Here is a 21,359-nt window from a genome sequence, read left to right as displayed (position 1 = left end):
ATCTGCACATGCATATATATAAAAATTGGATAACAGTTCATATTTAAAAATTATATATATGTAATATATATGCCTTTTTTAACTCAGCATTTCCTAGATTAACAATGCATTCTCTAGTGACTATGAAAATGCTAGCTTTCTCTACTTAAATTTTTCTTACTAGTTATTTATAAATCATAATCCATTATGTATTTCAAAATTTAATTTCTGATTCTGCATTTACCTTGATGCTTACTTCAATACCTAGGAGATATTTCCAAAATGGAAAAATTAACAAAATTAAGGCCTTTTAAGGGCTTTTCTTTTAACTAATTTGAAAATGGCTTTCAAGATTGAAAAATATTTGTTACTTGACTGCATTATCATTTATAGTCCAGTGAAATGTAAGTCAAACTGGGTCTTGCTTTGGATTTGAAGCTTTTGGCCTGAGTATGGAAGGTCTTAGAGCTGAAAGATACACCCTTCAACCCAGTTACACAGAATCACACAGTTTAACATTGTAATGATCATTGTTTAAAGACAAAACTTTGGGAAACTTCTTGGTTATAAATCAGAATATTAACTACATTTAAATTTTTTGAAAAGCTACAAGGGTTTTGGTTTTTTTTTTAATGTTCTTTTTCTATTTATTTATATATATATATATTTTTTTTAAAGATTTTATTTATTAATTTGAGAGAGAGAGAGAGCACATGAGAGGGGGAGGGTCAGAGAGAGAAGCAGACTCCCTGCCGAGCAGGGAGCCCGATGCGGGACTCGATCCAGGCACTCCAGGATCATGACCTGAGCCGAAGGCAGTCGCTTAACCAACTGAGCCACCCAGGCGCCCTATTTATATATTTTTTGATGTAGTGTTCCATGATTCATTGTTTGTGTATAACACCCAGTGTTCCATCCAATATGTGCCCTCTTCAATACCCATCACCAGGCTAACCCATCCCCCCTCCCCTCTAGAACCCTCAGTTTGTTTCTCAGAGTCCATAGTCTCTCATGGTTCGTCTCCCCCTCCAAAAAGCTACAAGGGTTTTGAAAGGAAGCAGAACAGGCTGGATATAATTTAACAGGGTAGGCTCACAGCTAAGCACAATGTTAATAGCAGAAATAAAAAGTGCCAAGAGACACATTCAGAATTTTCAGAATTTTACCTTGACAGTGTTTGGTCTTGTTCAAATTTGAAGTCCCAGTGAAATCAAAGCCAGGGTTCCAAAAAATAAGTTGATTTTAATGATTTTTGCCAATTTAGTCATGATTTTGTGGAGGGGTAGACTTTTGAATACTTACTTACTCTTACTTACTCTTACCTTACTCTATCATTTTTGCTTCTCCTTTTTTGAAGGACAATTTGCTACACATAGAAATCAACTGTTAGAGCTGTTAAGGGTACACTGGACAGGAGAAGACCCTTCTCTCTTATTGCTTTCAAGATTGTTTTTTGGTCTTTTGTTACTTTGATTCTTCTAGATGTATCTCTCCTTGAGTTTATCTTTCTTGAAATTTGTTTGAGTTTCTTAGATGTGTAGATTATTTTTTCATCAAATTTGGGAAAGAATATCCTTTCTACTCCTTTCTCTCTTTCCTCTCCTTTGGGACTCCCATTATGCGTATGTTGGTGCACATGATGGTGTCTCACATATCTGTGAGACTCAGCTTATTTTTCTTTATTTCTTTTTCTTTGTTTCTCAGACTGGATAATCTCAGTTGATTTATCTTCAAGTTTTCTCTTTCTTCCTTCTGACATCTCAATCTGCTGTTAGCTACTACACTGAATTTTTTTCATTTTAGTCATTCTATTTTTCAGTTTTGGAAGTTCTCTTTAATATTATTTTATAATTTCTATCTGCTTATTAATATTCTCTTTTTGGTGAAACGTCATACTTGTACTTTCCTCTAGTTCTTTAAACCTCAAACCAGGTCTAACATTGGTTCCTAGGACATGTTTATCATGGCTAATTTAACGTCTATGCCTACAAAGTCCAATGTCTCTGATTCCTCATGAAGAGTTTCTCTTGACTTTTTTTTTTTCTGTGATGAGCCAAGCTTTCCTGTTTTGGGATATCTCATAATTTTTGTTGAAAGCTGGCCATTTTAAATAATTTAATGTGACAGCTCTAGGAATCAGACCATTTCCCTGCTCCAAAAGCGTTATGGTTCTTTTTCTTTGTTATTACTACTATGTTGCTGTTTGTTTTGTGACTTTCCTGAATTAATTCTGTAAAGTCTGTATTCTCTATTATATGTGATCACTGAGGTCTCTGCTCAGTTAGCTTAGTGGCCAGAAAATGATTGAACAGAGATTTCCCTAAAAGCCTTGAACCAGTAAGTCTCCTAACCTTGGCTATGGGGCTCTGTTTGTGTGTTGGTGTTTCTTTTAATGCTCTGGCAGGCCCTTTACAACACTACATCATCCATTACATCCTGCTTATGGAGACCCTCAAGGCAGACACAAAATGAGAGACTTGGACCCTCTCAGGTCTTTCCTGGGCAGCTTGGGCATGACTTTTTATAGTCCCAGGAATATGTTGGAGCTTTTCAAAGCCCTATGAACATGTTATCCCTCAGATTTTCCTTCTGTTATTTTGGTCAGCTTCTTGTTTGCCCACAAAGTTATTGCTGCCTCAGGCAGCTACTATGTTAAACGATTGCCAGTGATCTTTTCAACAGATGCCCCAGGGACAAAACTGTTTACATGGAGTAATCTCTGAGTCAGATCAAATAAAAACAAGTCCTTGACTGGAGGTTTCCAGAGAACTGCCAGACCTGTCAAATAGTAACAATTATCTGGGCATGGGATGTTGGGCAGCTTCAAACCCATCCTACCCCATCCAGTGGCTACTAGTCTGCTACTTCTCACAGCCAGCTATTTGTTTTCAATACCACTGCAGAACTGGCACAGAAGGGTTAGAATAGGAAAAGTTAAAATGCCACAAATCAAGATTCAGCCATTTTTCTTGAATAAAACTCCTCGGGATCTTGCAAGGCTTTGGTTAAATTCTAGAATATTGAAAAAGTTTATTTTGACAATTTTGCCACTGTTCTCATTGCTTTTATGGAAGAACGGGTTTTTCAGTTTCTTACTCCAACATTCTGGGAATGCTGTTTAATCTGCACGTGGAAATTTTAAAATGTCTATTTACCTAGTAAAAGGTGGTTAGCAGCTAAAATGTATAGTAGTTAGAGACTACTAAAGAGGTAGAGAAGTAGCAAATGGAGAAGGCCTGAAGAATACAAAACAAAGAAATATCAACTTAGATGAGTACCCCTACCCCAAGCCAAGACCTAGGTCTCTAGGGAGAGGCTGTGGCTGCCACAGATGTATACAGTGCACCGACTGAATATACCCTTGCTAGAGGGCAGGGCTGACTAAATGAAGCATCCCTAAGGTGAGTACCCACACTGCCCCATGTTGATCCACTGGCAGATAGCAGAAGCAAAACACCTTCCACTTGCTATTAACAAATCCTAACATTGCCAGCTGGAAAAGAGATGTCTAGTGTCCAGTTTTCATATCACAAAGCCAGGCCAAGAAAGGTGAATTTGGATCAGAGAAGCAATATATTGATAACCAGGACAGCACCTTTTGATAATGGAAATGTAATTCTCTGTAATGTATCTAAATTTAGTCCTTCTGTCATCCACACAGAAGCCAGCATTCTATGAACAATCCCCCAAATGATAGCTTCTTTATTCAAATGATGCCTCAGACTCATCAGAACACAAAGTCATTATCTAGGAAGCCTTCATCTTATTAGCCGTCTTCCAGATTTTTTCCTATGCTCATCTGGTAGGTTCTTTGAGAGTGTGAATTTTTATTTATTTTAATATTTTTCATCTCAGGTGTAGTTGGTTAAATCTGAGTAGCTAAGAGTCTAATGTTTGTGAGTTTTCAATTCAATAATAGAACTGGCTTAGTGAAGCACTTAGTGAATTCATTTAGTGAAGCATATCTTATGAACTGCCAGGTCGATTCAGACTCATTACATTTAGGTGGTATGAGTAAGTTCTAAAATGTAAACCAAAAAGGAACAAACTAAAGGGTAGAGTCAGGGAGCCACTTGACAGCAGTGAGCAAAGACAGAGGTCACCCTCCATGTGGGTGCTTGTCTGCAGCTGGGTCTTAGGATTTCCTGGGGGCAAAAACCTCCTGACAGAGACTTTTAAATAACTTTATTTGAGATGTCATCTTCCATAACAGCTTCCTAGCTACATGCCTATTTACAAAACAAAAGAATTGGTTTTGGGAAAGCATAAAAACTAAATACAGTTAGCTTCAGGACACAATAAAGAACCACCACGTGAGTAATTGTTACCTAGCAGGAGTCTAGCTATTTCAGAGAACATAAAATTGCATCAGAACTGATGTTTTATGAACCTCCTTGTCATCCTGGGTATTTTAGGGTGGTTTCCTTTTATTCTCCACCTAAGAATATGATGTGACTCACCCTAGTTCATCAACATTGGAATTTAAGGGGGAAAATAGTGTAAAATGCCATTTTCTGGAATATAAAATGCAGGCAACAGGGTGAAGAAGAAACAGGAAGAAACCCCTTTTATTCACAAGTCATTTCAGGGCACTGGCATCCACTAGCAGAAACTAATAGAAGCCACATGGCTTCATACGGCTTGAACCGATCAACAGCCTTTGCTGTTATAGAAGTAATGGTCAGCAGCAATGTCCAAAATAGCCAAACTGTGGAAGGATCTGAGATGTCCTTCAACAGATGAATGGATATAGAAGATGTGGTTCGGGCGCCTGGGTGGCTCAGTTGGTTAAGCGACTGCCTTCGGCTCAGGTCATGATCCTGGAGTCCCGGGATCGAGTCCCACATCGGGCTCCCTGCTCAGCAGGGAGTCTGCTTCTCCCTCTGACCCTCTTCCCTCTCGTGCTCTCTGGCTCTCATTCTCTCTCTCTCAAATAAATAAATAAAATCTTTAAAAAATATATTAAAAAAAAGAAGATGTGGTTCGTATATGCAATGGAATATTACTCAGCCATCAGAAAGGATGAATACCCACCATTTGCATCCACATGGATGGAACTGGAGGGGATCATGCTAAGTGAAATAAGTCAATCAGAGAAAGATAATTGTCATATGATTTCACTCATATGTGGAATATAAGAAATAGTGCAGAGGATCATAGGGGAAGGGAGAGAAAACTGAATGGGAAGAAATCAGAAAGGGAGACAAACCATGAGAGACTCTGGACTCCAGGAAACAAACTGAGGGTTGTGGAAAGCGAGGTAGGTGGGGGGATGGGGTAACTGGGTGATGGACAACAAGGAGGGCACGTGATGTGATGAGCACTGGGTGTCATACACAACTAGTGAATCATTGAACACTACACTCAAAACTAATGATGTACTCTATGTTGGCCAATTGAATTTAAATTTTAAAAAAAGAAGTAATGGTCAGTCCTGTTAAGATTATAGAGATAGGACAAGAAGAGAAAAAAAAGATTCAAAATGACAGAACACAAAATTTCTGCAATTGCCAGATGATTCGGTAACCAGAATGTGAGTTATTATGGGGAAAGTACCTCTTTGAAGACTTGTGGGAGAGTATCTTCACCCTTGAGGTCGGATCAGAAACAGAGGTTTCATTTCCCAACGTCAGTCACAGAAAAACTGTAACCCCAAACCATGAGGAGCCATGTGCTTACTTCAGCGGGGGTCCCACCTCCTGGTGCCTCTCCAGCTTCCAGGCAGCCAGGGTCCCACTCCTGAGGGCCAGTAAACAGCTGCCTTAGGGCTCAGAAGACAGCTCATTCAAGGTCCCTCCAGAGCAACTGGGAGGTTTCCCAATGGGATTAGCCAGCAGGAATATCAGATGCCTGGCAGAGTGACTTCAAAAATAAGCATGGACCATGAGTTTTTCCTAAGGTTTAAAACCACTGATTTCTATTAGAGTTTTAAGGATTAGAGTATAGGATATAAAAATCTGTGGACTTTCGTATCCTCATCTGCTCAAAAGAGGGGCTGTGTTAGGGATGGGCAAAGGGTCCATACACAATTGTTCAGGATTAATGCAGCTTGCTTTTCACCCTAGAAGTTGGTGACCCACCACAGCTGTTCCAATAGCAACAGCCCAACCCAATTTGGAGCTCAAGGAATAAGACAGGCCTGATAACGCCATGAGCTGCACACCTCACTTCATTAACGGCTGGATTTAAATAGTCCTCTCTTCATTACTTTTACAGCAGACAGGCCCAATACCCACCTTTCCAAGTTCCCTCCTAACTATTGCTTCATCAGTATTGCTGTACACTTGGACAAGAAACACCCACAGAAAGATCAGGCTTGCAAGTCTTGAGAATGCAGTCTGCATTTTATCCACGCTTACTTCACACTCTTCACTTTCAAAGAGCAAATGCAACATCTGGGGCTTTTGTCTTACATGTCCTACACATGTCTTACATTTGGGGCTTTTGTCTACATGGACATTAAACTCTCTATGGAAAGTATGTTCTGCAAAAAATGTACCTCCTCACTTTTTTTAAAATTTTATTTTATTATGTTATGTTAGTCACCATACAATACATCATTAGTTTTTGATGTGGTGATCCACGATTCATTGTTTTCCTATACCACCCAGTGCTCCATGCAGTACATGCCCTCCTTAATACCCATCACTGGGCTAACCCATCTCCCCACCCCCTCCCCTCTAAAACCCTCAGTTTATTTCTCAGAGTCCATAGTCTCTCATGGTTCATCTCTCCCTCCAATTTCCCCCTTCATTTTTCCCTTCCTTCTCCTAATCTCCTCCATGTTATTCCTTATGTTCCACAAATAAGTGAAACCATATGATAATTGACTTCCTCTGCTTGACTTATTTCACTTAACATAATATCCTCCAGTCCCATTTGTGTTGATGTAAAAGTTAGGTATTCATCCTTTCTGATGGCTGAGTAATATTCCATTGTATATATGGACCACATCTTCTTTATCCATTCATCTGTTGAAGGGTATCCGGCTCTTTCCACCGTTTGGTTATTGCAGACATTGCTGCTATGAACATTGGGGTGCATATGGCCCTTCTTTTCACTACATCTGTGTCTTTGGGGTAAGTATCCAGGAGTGCAATTCCTGGGTCATAACGTAGCTCTATTTTTAATTTTTTGAGGCACCTCCACACTGTTTTCCAAAGTGGCTGTACCAGCTGGCATTCCCACCAACAGTGTAAGAGGGTTCCTCTTTCTCCACAACCTCTCCAACATTTGTTGTTTCTTGGCCTGTCCATTTTTGCCATTCTAATTAGTGTAAGGTGGTATCTCAATGTGGTTTTGATTTGAATTGCCCTGATGGCTAATGATGATGAACATTTTTTCATGTGTTTGTTAGCCATTTGTATGTCTTCTTCAGAGAAGTGTTTGTTAATGTCTTCTGCCCATTTTTTGACTTGATTATTTGTTTTTTGGGGGTTGAGTTTGAGAAGTTCTTTATAGATCTTGGATACCAGCCGTTTATCTGTAGTGTCATTTGCAAATATCTTCTATCATTCTGTGGGTTGCCTCTTTGTTTTGTCGACTGTTTCCTTTGCTGTGCAGAAGCTTTTTATCTTGATGAAGTCCCAAAAGTTCATTTTTGCTTTTGCTTCACTAGCTTTTGGAGATGTATCTTGAAAGATGTTGCTGTGGCCGATGTCAAAGAGGTTACTGCCTATGTTCTCCTCTAGGATTTTGATGGATTCCTGTCTCACATTGAGGTCTTTCATCCATTTTGAGTTTATCTTTGTGTGTGGTGTTAGAGAATGGTTGAGTTTCATTCTTCTGCATGTGGCTGTCCAATTTCCCAGCACCATTTATTGAAAAGACTGTCTTTTTTCCATTGCATCTTTTTTCCTGCTTTGTCGAAGATTATTTGACCATAGAGTTGAGGGTCTATCTCTGGGCTCTCTATTCTGTTCCATTGGTCTATATGTCTGTTTTTGTGCCAGTGTCATGCTGTCTTGGTGATCACTGCTTTGTAATATACCTTGAAATCGGGCAACGTGATGCCCCCAGCTTTGTTTTTCTTTTTCAACATTTCCTTGGCAATTTGGAGCCTTTTCTGATTCCATACAAATTTTAGAATTGTTTGTTCCAGCACTTAGAAAAATGTCATTGGAATTTTGATCAGGATGGCGTTGAAGGTATAGATTGCTCTATGCTACCGAAACATTTTAACAATGTTTATTCTTCTGATCCATGAGCATGGAATGTTTTTCCATCTTTCTGTGTCCTCTTCAATTTCTTTCATACGTGTTCTGTAGTTCCTACAGTATATATCTTTACCTCTTTGGTTAGGTTTATCCCGAGGTATCTTATGGTTTTTGATGCTATTGTAAATGGAATCTTTTCTCTAATTTCTCTTTCTACAGTTGCATTGTTAGTACATAAGAAAGCAACTGATTTCTGTGCATTGATTTTATATCCTGCCACATTACTGAATTGCTGTATGAGTGCTAGTAATTTGGGGGTGGAGTCTTTTGGGTTTTCCACATAAAGTATCACGTCATCTGTGAAAAGAGAGAGACCCCATCAAAAAGGAGAATTTCAGACCAATATCCCTGATGAATATGGATTCCAAAATCCTCATCAAAATCCTAACTAATAGGTTCCAACAAGACATTAAAAGGATCATCCACCACGACCAAGTGGGATTTATCCCTGGGATGCAAGCGTGGTTCAACATTCACAAATCAATCAATGTGATAGAACACATTAATAAGAGGAGAGAGAAGAACCATGTGATCCTCTCAATTGATGCAGAAAAAGCATTTGACAAAATACAGCATCTTTTCCTGATTAAAACTCTTCAGAGTATAGGGATAGAGGGAACGTTCCTCAAGTTCATAAAATCCATCTATGAAAGGTCCACAGCGAATATCATCCTCAATGGGGAAAAGCTGAGAGCCTTTCCCTTAAGATCAGGGACACATCAAGGATGCCCAGTCTTGCCACTATTGTTCAACATAGTACTAGAAGTCCTAGCAACAGCAATCAGACAACAAAAAGAAATAAAATGTATTCAAATTGGCAAAGACCTCTTCACTTTTTTAAGAGTCATACTTTTAAAAAAATATTGAAGTATAATCAAGATACAATGTTATATTAGTTTCAGGTATACAACATACTGATTCAACAATTCTATACATTACTCAGTGTTCACCATAATAAGTATAGTCACCATCTGTCACCATACATTATCACAATAGTATTGACTATATTCTTTATGATGTACTTTCCATCTCTGTGACTTATTTGTTTTATAATTGGAAGTTTGTGTCTCTTAATCCCCTTTATCTATTTTGCTCATCCCCCTACCCACCTCCCCTCTGGCAACCACCAATTTATTCTCTGTGCTCAAGAGTCTTTTTACTTGTTTGTTCATTTGTTTTGTTTTTCAGTTCCGTATGTAAGTGAAATCCAATGGTATTTGTCTTTCTCTGTCTGATTTATTTCACTTAGCATAATACACTCTAGGTCCATCCATGTTGTCGCAAATGGCAAGATCTCATTATTTTTTTTGTGGCTGAGTAATATTCCTTCGTGCATATGTATATCTTCTTTATCCATTCATCCATAATTCGGCCTTTGGCTAATTCAGAGGTTGAAATTACCTCATAAGAGGCCAGCTAATTGCTTTTTTGAATCTACACTAACTTCAAATTGATCCTATTCTCAGAGGTACGTAGGCTTAGTAATAGAAAATACTTCAAGCTCTTCTACAGTCATTACTCCTGAGTAACTCAAACTGTACCGAGGTTTAACTGGCATAGGACTATTGAGTTCACAAGGAATTTCTTTTAAAAGTCTGGAAAAGAGTATTAATTCCTTAATTATCAATAATTACACCCAGCTTCCTTTAAAGCAAAGATACTTAAGGCAGAAAGAAAAAATATACTGTAAGTTCAAACCATCTTTATACTTGCTTTCCTTTTTCTGGCTCAAGAAAGTGTCTCAAGATCAACCTAGTTTTTAGATTGGAAAGAGAAGTTTTAGGACAAAGTATCACTTCATGAGGTGCATATGGAACATTAGCTCCTGCTGGAGTCCCAAGTTGTACATACCTTGAGGATTATAATTACATCAGCAAGTGATACCCACTGGAATACTTGCCTCACACAAACTGATAAAAACTCCATGTTGGGCAATTTCTAATCTGCAACCTGTAAATCCGTCTTCCATGTGTACCTGAATTCTTTGGCCAATTAGCCCACTAGTTCCCACCATCCTTCCCAAGGCCAGGGTTTCCAGCCCAGGCATCCCGCTCTACCATCTGGAACCACTGATTCTCCTGTCTGGGCCTCTTTTTCTAACCCTTAAAATTAGGCAAATCTTTCTCAGCACTAGGATTTTAGGATTCTTTCTTTGAGGCTCATGTAAGTTCCAGCTTCCTTACAAGGAAAGGGGAAGGAACCCATGTGGTTATCCCGTTCTCAAGGTGTGGGTGGGGTCAGAGGTGCAGATAGTGGGGCTGCTGTCCAGCATCAGCTCTGTCCAGCATCTGCCTGGCAGTCCTATAATTAAAAAACATTTTGTTCATTTTCCTTAGGACTGACACTTGAGAAAAATGTTTTATTTCCCTTCAATCAATTTTCTATCTCCTCAAAGATATGTTTTTTGCAAATATACACCATAAATTTGACCTTCTCCCTAAACTTATTTAAAAAGTAAATTAAAAAGAAAATCAATTAACAAGCGTTTAGTAAAAATCTATTTTATAGTCATTATTGCTGTGCCAGGGCGAAGAGGTATATAGCAAGTTTCTTCCCAGAAGAGTTGATAAGAAAGTGACCAAAGATTAATTAGTAATGAAATCAAAAAGTAACTTATTGGTAACAATGTGAAGGAGCAGTCCCGGGAAGTCCCTGGGACTTTTTGGTGGGCTGTGAGGTCGGCTCAGGAGTCCCCTGCAGAGCCACACCCAAAGCCACCTGGCTTCAGCTCCTTGGTCATATGCCCTCATCTGATCTCCTCTGCATTTGGAAGTTCAGAGAGCCCCCAGGGCTCCAGTTCCACCAGCACACTGTGCCTGTCCACTGCCCCAAGCCCAGGGACTTCTTCCCTCACCTCTGCTCCGCATTTTGCATTTACCTTTGTTATATAACTCATCACTTACACTTAAAAGTAAACTTTTGGGGGGCGGAGCAAGATGGCGGAGGAGTAGGAGACCTGGACTTCATCTGGTGTCAGGAATTCAGCTGAATAGGGATCAAACCATTCTGAACACCTACAAACTCAACAGGAGATTGAAGCGAAGAATAGCAACAACTCTCTGAACAGAAAAGCGACCATTTACTGGAAGGTAGGACGTGCGGAGAAGTGAATCCGATGCGATACTCGGGAGGATAGACGGTGGGGGAGGGGGCCTCCATCCGCCGCTTCTGGCAAGTTATAGAGCAGAGGAGCACAAAATCGGAACTTTTAGAAGTCGACTCTGCTGAGGGACGTCGCTCCAGTGGCGAAGCGGGGGTGGAACCCTCGTGGGACAGTGTGGTCTCAGGACCCTCGGGGTCACAGAAAGACCGGGGGTGCCTGAGTGTGGCAGAGCTCCCAGGGATCGGAGTGGGGAAGCCGGCTGCAGAGACGGAGCCAAGGTGCGGGCTCTCAGCTCAGGGTTGCCATAAACTGTGATCCGCGGCCCAGTCGGGCCACTGCTCCTCCAGCAGGGACCCAACAAGCGGCAGATCCGGGGAGACTCCCCTTCCTCCCCCGGGAGGAGCGGTGTGGGAGCGCACCGCAGGGATCTGCTGGGTTTGGAGACTCCACACCGAGTCGGGTGCCAGAGATAGAAACGCTCAGTCACAAGCTGGGTGAGCACGGAGTGCAGCCAGAGACCGGGGACACGGGAGTGACTGACTGCTTTTCTCTGGGGGCACACTGAGGAGAGGGGCCCCAAGTTCTCGGCCTCTCCGGGTGGAGATTGGGAGGCCACCATTTTCACTCTCGTCCTCCAAAGCTGCACGGAAAGCTTGCAGGGAACAAAAGCTCCCGAGAGCAAACCTGAGCAGATTACTTAGCCTGGACCTACAAGGGCGGGGCAATTCCGCCTCCAGCAAAGATGTTTGAGAACCAGGGCAACAGGCCCCTCCCCCAGAAGATCAGCATGAACAGCCAGCAAGCCAAGACCAAGTTTACCGATCAAGGAGAACAGGAGAACTCCAGCGCTAGGGGAATACTACACATAGAATTCATGGCTTTTTTACCATGATTCATTAGTTTTTCAAAGTTAATTTTTTTAACTGTTTTTTTTTAATTTTCTTTTTCCCTTTTTCAACCAACATCTTATCAATCCCTTTTTGAAAAAAAAAAAAACATTTTTATTTTTCATTTTTAGAGTCATATTCTATCCCTTCATAGTAGATACCCTTATTTTTGGCATATATATATATATAAGTTGTTCTCTCTTTAAAATTTTGACATACAGTTTCTTCTAACCGATCAAAATATACCCTAAATCACTAGTGTATGTCTTTGTTCTAGTCTCCTGCCTGATCACATTCTCTCCCTTTTTTTTTCTTTTTTTTAAATCTTCTTTCTTTTTTGAAACAACTTATTATCTATCAATTCCTTTATAAAATCTTTTATAATTTTCATCTTTAAAGTCATCTTCCATCCCTTCATTGTATCAACCCTTATTTTGTACATGTATAAGTCTTTCTTTCTTTAAAATTTTAGGGGGCAATTTCTTCTAACAGACCAAAATATATCCAAAATCTAGTGTGTGGCACTGATCTATGCACTAGCCTGATCATATTTGATCATATTCTGTTTTTTTGTTTTGTTTTCTTTTGTTCTGTTTTTGTTTGTTTTTATCTTTTTCTTTTTTTTCTCTCTCTTTCTTTTTTCTTTCTTTCCCTTTCTTTTCCCCTGGTTTCAGGTCTTTTCTGATTTGTATACAGTATATTTGCTGGGGACGTTGTAAACCTGTTAGCATTTTGTTCTCTCACTCATCTATTCTCCTCTGGACAAAATGACAAGATGAAAAAATCACCTCAGCAAAAGGAACAAGAGGTAGTACCGTCTGCCAGGGACCTACTCAGTACGGACATCAGTATGATGTCGGACCTAGAGTTCAGAATCATGATTTTAAAGATACTAGCTGGCCTTGAAAAAAGCGTGGAAGTTATTAGAGACACCCTTCCTGGAGAAATAAAAGAACTAAAATCTAACCGAATCAAAATCAAAAAGGCTATAAATGAAGTGCAATGAAAAATGGAGGCACTAACTGCTAGGATAAATGAGGCAGAAGAGAGAATCAGCGATATAGAAGAACAAATGAGGGAAAATTAAGAAGCTGAGAAAAAGAGAGATAAACAACTACTGGATCACAAGGGCAGAATTCGAGAGATAAGCGATACCGTAAGACGAAACAACATTAGAATAATTGGGATCCCAGAAGAAGAAGAAAGAGAGAGAGGGGCAGAAGGTATATTGGAGCAAATTATAGCAGAGAACTTCCCTAATGTGAGGAAGGAAACAGGCATCAAAATCCAGGAGGCACAGACAACCCCTCTCAAAATCAATAAAAATAGGTCAACACCCCGACATCTAATAGTAAAATTTACGAGTCTCAGACACAAAGAGAAAATCCTGAAAGCAGCTCGGGAGAACAGATATGTAACCTACAATGGTAGAAACATTAGATTGGCAACAGACCTATCCACAGAGACCTGGGAGGCCAGAAAGGACTGGCATGATATCTTCAGAGCACTAAACGAGAAAAAAATGCAGCCAAAAATACTATATCCAGCTAGGCTGTCATTGAAAATTGAAGGAGAGATCAAAAGCTTCCAGGACAAACAAAAACTAAAGGAATTTGCAAACACAAAACCAGCCCTACAAGAAATATTGAAAGGGGTCCTCTAAGCAAAGAGAGAGCCTAAAAGCAGCATGGACCAGAAAGGAACACAGACAATATACAGTCATAGTCACCTTACAGGCAATACAATGGCACTAAATTCATACCTTTCAATAGTTACCCTGAATGTAAATGGGCTAAATGCCCCAATCAAAAGACACAGGCTATCAGATTGGATTAAAAAACAAGACCCATCAATATGCTCTCTGCAAGAGACTCATTTTATTTTTTTATTAAAGATTTTATTTATTTATTTGAGAGAGAGAGAGAATGAGAGATAGAAAGCATGAGAGGGAAGAGGGTCAGAGGAAGAAGCAGACTCCCTGCTGAGCAGGAAGCCCGATGTGGGACTCGATCCCGGGACTCCAGGATCATGACCTGAGCTGAAGGCAGTTGCCCAACCAACTGAGCTACCCAGGCGCCCAAGAGACTCATTTTAGAACCAAAGACACCCCCAGATTGAAAGTGAGGGGGTGGAAAACCATTTACCATGCCAATGGACACCAAAAGAAAGCTGGGGTGGCAATCCTTATATCAGACAAATTAGATTTTAAGCCAAAGACTATAATAAGAGATGAGGAAGGACACTATATCCTACTTAAAGGGTCTATCCAACAAGAAGATCTAACAATTGTAAATATCTATGCCCCTAACATGGAGCAGCCAATTATATAAGGCAATTAATAACAAAAGCAAAGAAACACATTGACAACAATACAATAATAATGGGGGACTTTAACACCCCCCTGATTGAAATGGACAGATCATCTAAGCAAAAGATCAACAAGGAAATAAAGACTTTAAACGACACAGTGGAGCAAATGGACTTCACAGACATATTCAGAACATTCCATCCCAAAGCAACAGAATACACATTCTTCTCTAGTGCCCATGGAACATTCTCCAGAATAGATTACATCCTAGGTCACAAATCAGGTCTCAACCGGTACCAAAACACTGGGATTATTCCCTGCATATTTTCAGACCACAGTGCTTTGAAACTAGAACTCAATCACAAGAGGAAAGTCAGAAAGAACTCAAATCCATGGAGGCTAAAGAGCATCCTACTAAAGAATGAATGGGTCAACCAGGAAATTAAAGAAGAATTAAAAAAATTCATGGAAACCAATGAAAATGAAAACACAACTGTTCAAAATCTTTGGGATACAGCAAAGGCAGTCCTGAGAGGAAAGTATAGAGCAATACAAGCTTTCTCAAGAAACAAGAGAGGTCTCAAATACACAACCTAACGCTACACCTAAAGGAGCTAGAGAAAGAACAGCAAATAAAGCCTAAACCCAGCAGGAGAAGAGAAATAATAAAGATCAGAGCAGAAATCAATGAACTAGAAACCAAAAGAACGGTAGAACAGATCAACGAAACTAGGAGCTGGTTCTTTGAAAGAATTAAGAAGATTGATAAACCCCTGGCCAGACTGATCAAAAAGAAAAGAGAAATGACCCAAATCAACAAAATCATGAAGGAGAGGAGAGATCACAACCAACACCAAAGACATACAAACAATTATAAGAACATATTATGAGCAACAGTATGCCAGCAAATTAGATAACCTGGAAGAAATGGATGCATTCCTAGAGAGGTATCAACTACCAAATTGAACCAGGAAGAAATAGAAATCTTAAACAGACCTATAACCACCAAGGAAATTGAAGCAGTCATCAAAACTCTCCCAACAAAAAAGAGCCCAGGGCCAGATGGCTTCCCAGGGGAATTCTACCAAACATTAAAGAAGAATTAATACCTATTCTCCTGAAACTGTTCCAAAAAATAGAAATGGAAGGAAAACTTCCAAACTCATTTTATGAGGTCACCATTACCTTGATCCCAAAACCAGACAAAGACCTCATCAAAAAGGAGCATTACAGACCAATATCCTTGATGAACATGGATGCAAAAATTCTCACCAAAATACTAGGCAATAGGATCCAACAGTACATTAAAAGGATTATTCACCATGACCAAGTGGGATTCATCCTTGGGCTGCAAGGCTGGTTCAACATCCGCAAATCAATCAACGTGATATAATACATTAACAAAAGAAAGAACAAGAATCAGATGATCCTCTCTATAGATGCAGAAAAAGCATTTGACAAAGTACAGCATCCTTTCTTGATCAAAACTCTTCAGAGTATAGGGATAGAGGGTACATACCTCAATATCATAAAAGCCATCTATGAAAAACCTACAGCGAATATCATTCTCAATGGGGAAGAGCTGAGAGCTTTTCCCCTAAGGTCAGGAACGTGGCAGGGATGTCCACTCTCACCACTGCTATTCAACCTAGTATTAGAAGTCCTAGCCACAGCAATCAGACAACAAAAAGAAATCAAAGGCATCCAAATCAGCAAAGAGGAAGTCAAACTCTCACTCTTTGCAGATGATATGATACTGTATGTGGAAAACCCAAAGGACTCCACCCCAAAACTGCCAGAACTCATACAGGAATTCAGTCAAGTAGCAGGCTATAAAATCAATGCACAGAAATCAGTGGCATTCCTATACACCAACAACAAGACAGAAGAGAGACAAATCAAGGAGTCGATCCCATTTACAATTGCACCCAAAACCATTAGATACCTAGGAATAAATTTAACCGAAGAGGCAAGGGATCTGTACTCAGAAAACTATAAAATACTCATGAAAGAAATTGAAGAAGACACAAAGAAATGGAAAAACATTCCATGCTCATGGATTGGGAGAACCAACATTGTGAAGATGTCAATGCTACCTAAAGCAATCTACACATTCAATGCAATCCCCATCAAAATACCATCCACTTTTTTCAAAGAAATGGAGCAAATAATCCTACAATTTGTATGGAACCAGAAGAGACCCCGAATAGCCAGAGGAATGTTGAAAAAGAAAAGCAAAGCTGGCGGCATCACAGTTCCAGACTTCCAGCTCTATTACAAAGCTGTCATCATCAAGACAGTATGGTACTGGCACAAAAACAGACACATAGATCAATGGAACAGAATCAAGAGCCCAGAAATGGACCCTCAACTCTATGGTCAACTCATCTTTGACAAAGCAGGAAAGAATGTCCAATGGAAAAAAGACAGTCTCTTCAACAAATGGTGTTGGGAAAATTGGACAGCCACGTGCAGAAGAAGGAAACTGGACCATTTCCTTACACCACACACAAAAATAGACTCCAAATGGTTGAAAGACCTAAATGTGAGACAGGAGTCCATCAAAATCCTAAAGGAGAACACAGGTGGCAACCTCTTCGACCTCAGCCACAGCAACTTCTTCCTAGAAACATCACCAAAGGCAAGGGAAGCAAGGGCAAAAATGAACTATTGGGATTTCATCAAGATAAAAAGCTTTTGCACAGCAAAAGAAACAGTCCACAAAACCAAAGGACAACCGACAGAATGGGAGAAAATATTTGCAAATGACGTATCAGGTAAAGGGCTAGTCTCCAAAATCTATAAAGAACTTATCAAACTCAACACCCAAAGAACAAACAATCCAATCAAGAAATGGGCAGAAGACATGAACAGACATTTTTCCAAAGAAGACATCCAAATGGCCAACAGACACATGAAAAAGTGCTCAACATCGCTCGGCATCAGGAAAATCCAAATCAAAACCTCCATGAGATACCACCTCGCACCTGTCAGAATGGCTAAAATTAACAAATCAGGAAACGACAGATGTTGGCGGGGATGTGGAGAAAGGGGAACCCTCCTACACTGTCGGTGGGAATGCAAGCTGGTGCAACCCCTCTGGAAAACAGTATGGAGGTTCCTCAAACAGTTGAAAATAGAGCTACCCTACGATCCAGCAATTGCACTCCTGGGTATTTACCCCAAAGACACAAATGTAGGGATCCGAAGGGGTACGTGCACCCCAATGTTTATAGCAGCAATGTCCACAATAGCCAAACTGTGGAAAGAGCCAAGATGTCCATCGACAGATGAATGGATAAAGAAGAGGTGGTATATATACACAATGGAATATTATGCAGCCATCAAAAGGAATGAGATCTTGCCATTTGCAATGACGTGGATGGAGCTGGAGGGTGTTATGCTGAGTGAAATAAGTCAATCAGAGAAGGACATGTATCCTATGACCTCACTGATATGAGGAATTCTTAATCTCAGGAAACAAACTGAGGGTTGCTGGAGTGGTGGGGGGTGGGAGGGATGGGGTGGCCGGGTGATAGACATTGGGGAGGGTATGTGCTATGGTGAGCGCTGTGAATTGTGCAAGACTGTTGAATCACAGATCTGTACTTCTGAAACAAATAATGCAACATATGTTATGAAAAAAGAAAAAGAAGAAGATAGCAGGAGGGGAAGAATGAAGGGGAGTAAGTCAGAGGGGGAGAGGAACCATGAGAGACGACGGACTCTGAAAAACAAACTGAGGGTTCTAGAGGGGAGGGGGCTGGGGGGATGGGTTAGCCTGGTGATGGGTATTAAGGAGGGCATGTTCTGCGTGGAGCACTGGGTGTTCTGCACAATGAATCATGGAACACTACATCAAAAACTAATGATGTAATGTATGGTGATTAACATAATAATAAAAAAATGGAAAAAAAAAGAAACAAGGAGCTTTACTGTTATATTTCCTTCCAAGAGTTTTGTAGTTTTAGCTTCCGTTTAACTATATGATCCATTTTGAGTTAATCTTTGTATATACTGTGAAGTGGGATTCCAACTTCATTCTTTTGCATGTGGATATCTAGTTGGACATCTAGTTGTCACAGAAGTATTTGTTCAAAAGATTATTCTTTCCCTATTGAATTTTCTTGACTTCCTTGTCAAAAATGAATTGACTATAAATGTAAGCGTTTACTTTTAGACTCTCAGTTGCATTTCACTGATATTGATATGTATCCTTAAGCCAAATTCACAGTCTTGATTACTGTAGTTTTAGTAAGTTTTTGAATTCTCCAGCTTTGTTCTCCTTTTTAAAAGATTGTTTTGGTTATTATTGATCTCTTGCATTCCATATGAACTTAAAATCAGTTTTTCAATTTCTGCCCAAAAAAAAGCAACTGGAATTTTTATAAGGATTGCCTTATCTGTAGATCACTTTGTGAAGTATGGTTATCTTAACATTATTAAGTGTTCCAATATATTAACATTACATATCTTCCCACTTATTTAGGTTTTTACATTTTTTTAAATGTGTTTTAGTTTTCCGTGTACAAGTGTTGCACTTTTTTGTTAAATTTATACGTAAGTATTTTATTCTTTTTGATGCTGTGGTGATGATGAGGTGGAATTGTTTTCTTAAATTCATTTTTGGATTTTTGTTGCTAGTGTATAAAAATACGATTGATTTTTTTTGTATATCGATAGCCTACTTAACTAAGTATCCTGCAACATGGCTGAACATGTTTATTAGTTATAATGGTTTTCATGGATTTCCTAGGGTATTATATATACAGGATCATGTCATCTACAGATAAGGGTGGTTTTACATCTTCCTTTTCCACTAAGAAGGCCTTTTATTCCTTTTTCTTTCCCAACTGCTCTGGTTAGAATCTCAGATACAATGTTGAATAGAAGTGGTAAGAGCTTGACTTTCTCCACATCTTCGTTAGTTCTTTGAGCATAGTTAAGATAGTTGTTTTAAATTCTGGTTCTGGTGTATCTGCCATCAGGTACAGCTACAGGACATCCGGAGACACTTACTGTTGATTTACTTGTTTTCCTTTGAATGTGCCATACTTTCTTGTTTCTCTGTATGCTTTGTGATTTTTTGTTGTTTTTGTGGAAAGTTGCAAATTTGAATCTAATAATCTGGTAATCAGATTTTTCCCCTTCCTTAAGGCTTGCTATTTTAGTTATTATTTTGTTTATTGCTTGTTTTTTTTTTTTATTGTTGTAAGCTGTCTCTGTGCCAAGGATAAGGCTGAGGCATAAATTGAGATCTCAGATCTTTTCTGAGCCTATGCCTTTCCCTGGGCATGCATGGCCACTTTCTAATTTTCCCTATATATGCCGTTGTTTTTGAATGTCCTGGTCTTTAATGTCAGGCCCCCAAAAGGGGAAAAAGAGAAAAATGTTCAAGCTTTCAATCGGCTCCAGAGTTCCAAAATAGTTACATCAGACAAATTCTGTCAGCGCAGTTGTCTATGTGGAGAGACAGATTCTTGGAGCCTCCACTCTGCCATCTTCCCAGAATCCTCACTGAGTTAATTGTGATACTTGGTCTTTCCAGGAACTTGTATACCTCATCTAAAGTTTTCAGTTTGTTGGCGTACATTGGCTCATAGTACTTCCTTATACTACACTTTGTTTCTGAAAGGTCAATAATGTGTCCCCTCTTTCACTTTGACTTCAGTAACCTGAGTCTTCTTCCAAATCCCGCTGAAGATTTGTCACGTTGTTGGTCTTCTCAAAGCCCTGACTTGGTTCTGTTATTCTCTTCACTGCTGCGCGGCTGTCTGTCCCTCGGAGCTAGCGCTGTCCTGATCTTTATCATCTCCTTACTCCTACTTGCTTTGCGTTTATTTCTTCTTCTTTTCCCTGTGTCTTAAGGTGGAAGGCCAGGTAGGCATCTGTGATCTTTGTTTTTAATACAGGCATTTACAGCTATAAATTTCCCTCTAAGACATATTTTAGCTGTCATGTTTTGGTATCTTGTGTTTTTATTTTCATTTATCTCAAAATATTTCTAATTTCCCTTATGACTTCTTTCTTGATCCACTGGTTGTTTAGAAGTATGTTCTTTCATTTCTACACATCTGTGTATTCCACAAATTTCCTTCTGTTATTAATTTCTACTTTAATGCCATTGTAGTTGGAAAAGATGTTTTGTATATTTCAATCACTTTAAATTTATCCAGGCTTGTTTTATGGCCTAGCATATGGTCTAACCTGGAGAATGTTCCACGTTCACCTGAGACGAATATAGATTCTGCTGCAGTTAGATAAAATATTCTATAGATGTCTATCAGGACTAGTTGATTTACGATGTTGTTCCAATCTTCTATTTCCTTTGCTCTTCTGCCTGAATGTTCTATCCAGTGTTGAATGTGGAATACTGAAATCCCCAACTATTATTCTTGAATTGTCTATTTCTTCCTTCAGGTCTATCAGTTTTTATACAATGTATTTTAGAGATCTGTTGTTAGATGAATATATGCTATAATTCCTATGTCTTCCTGGTTGATTGACACTTTAATCATTATACAACATTTCTCCTTATCTCTAGTAACCTTTTTCTTTGTTTTAAAGTCTGTCTTGTCTAATATTGGTAGAGCTGCTTCAGTTCTTTTATATTTCTTGTATGGTATATTTTTTACCATTCTTTTAATTGTAACCTATTTGTATTTTTCAATCTAATGTGTGTCTCCTATGGGTAGCATATGACTGGATCTTGTTTTTTATCAATTATTTTGATGCTATCATTAATAGTTGGATTTACATCTGCCATTTTATTTTTATGTTTCCTATTTTTTGTTCACATATTCCTCCTTTACTTCCTTCTTTTGCATTAAGTGTATACTCTAGAGTGTAACATTTCAATTCCTTTA

This window comes from Eumetopias jubatus, unplaced genomic scaffold (genome assembly GCF_037043125.1).
Source record: "Eumetopias jubatus isolate StellerSeaLion01/CBP00866 unplaced genomic scaffold, mEumJub1_p1.0 scaffold_14, whole genome shotgun sequence".
Classification (NCBI taxonomy): Eukaryota; Metazoa; Chordata; class Mammalia; order Carnivora; family Otariidae; genus Eumetopias; species Eumetopias jubatus.
Note: the sequence above shows the minus strand (reverse complement) of the source record.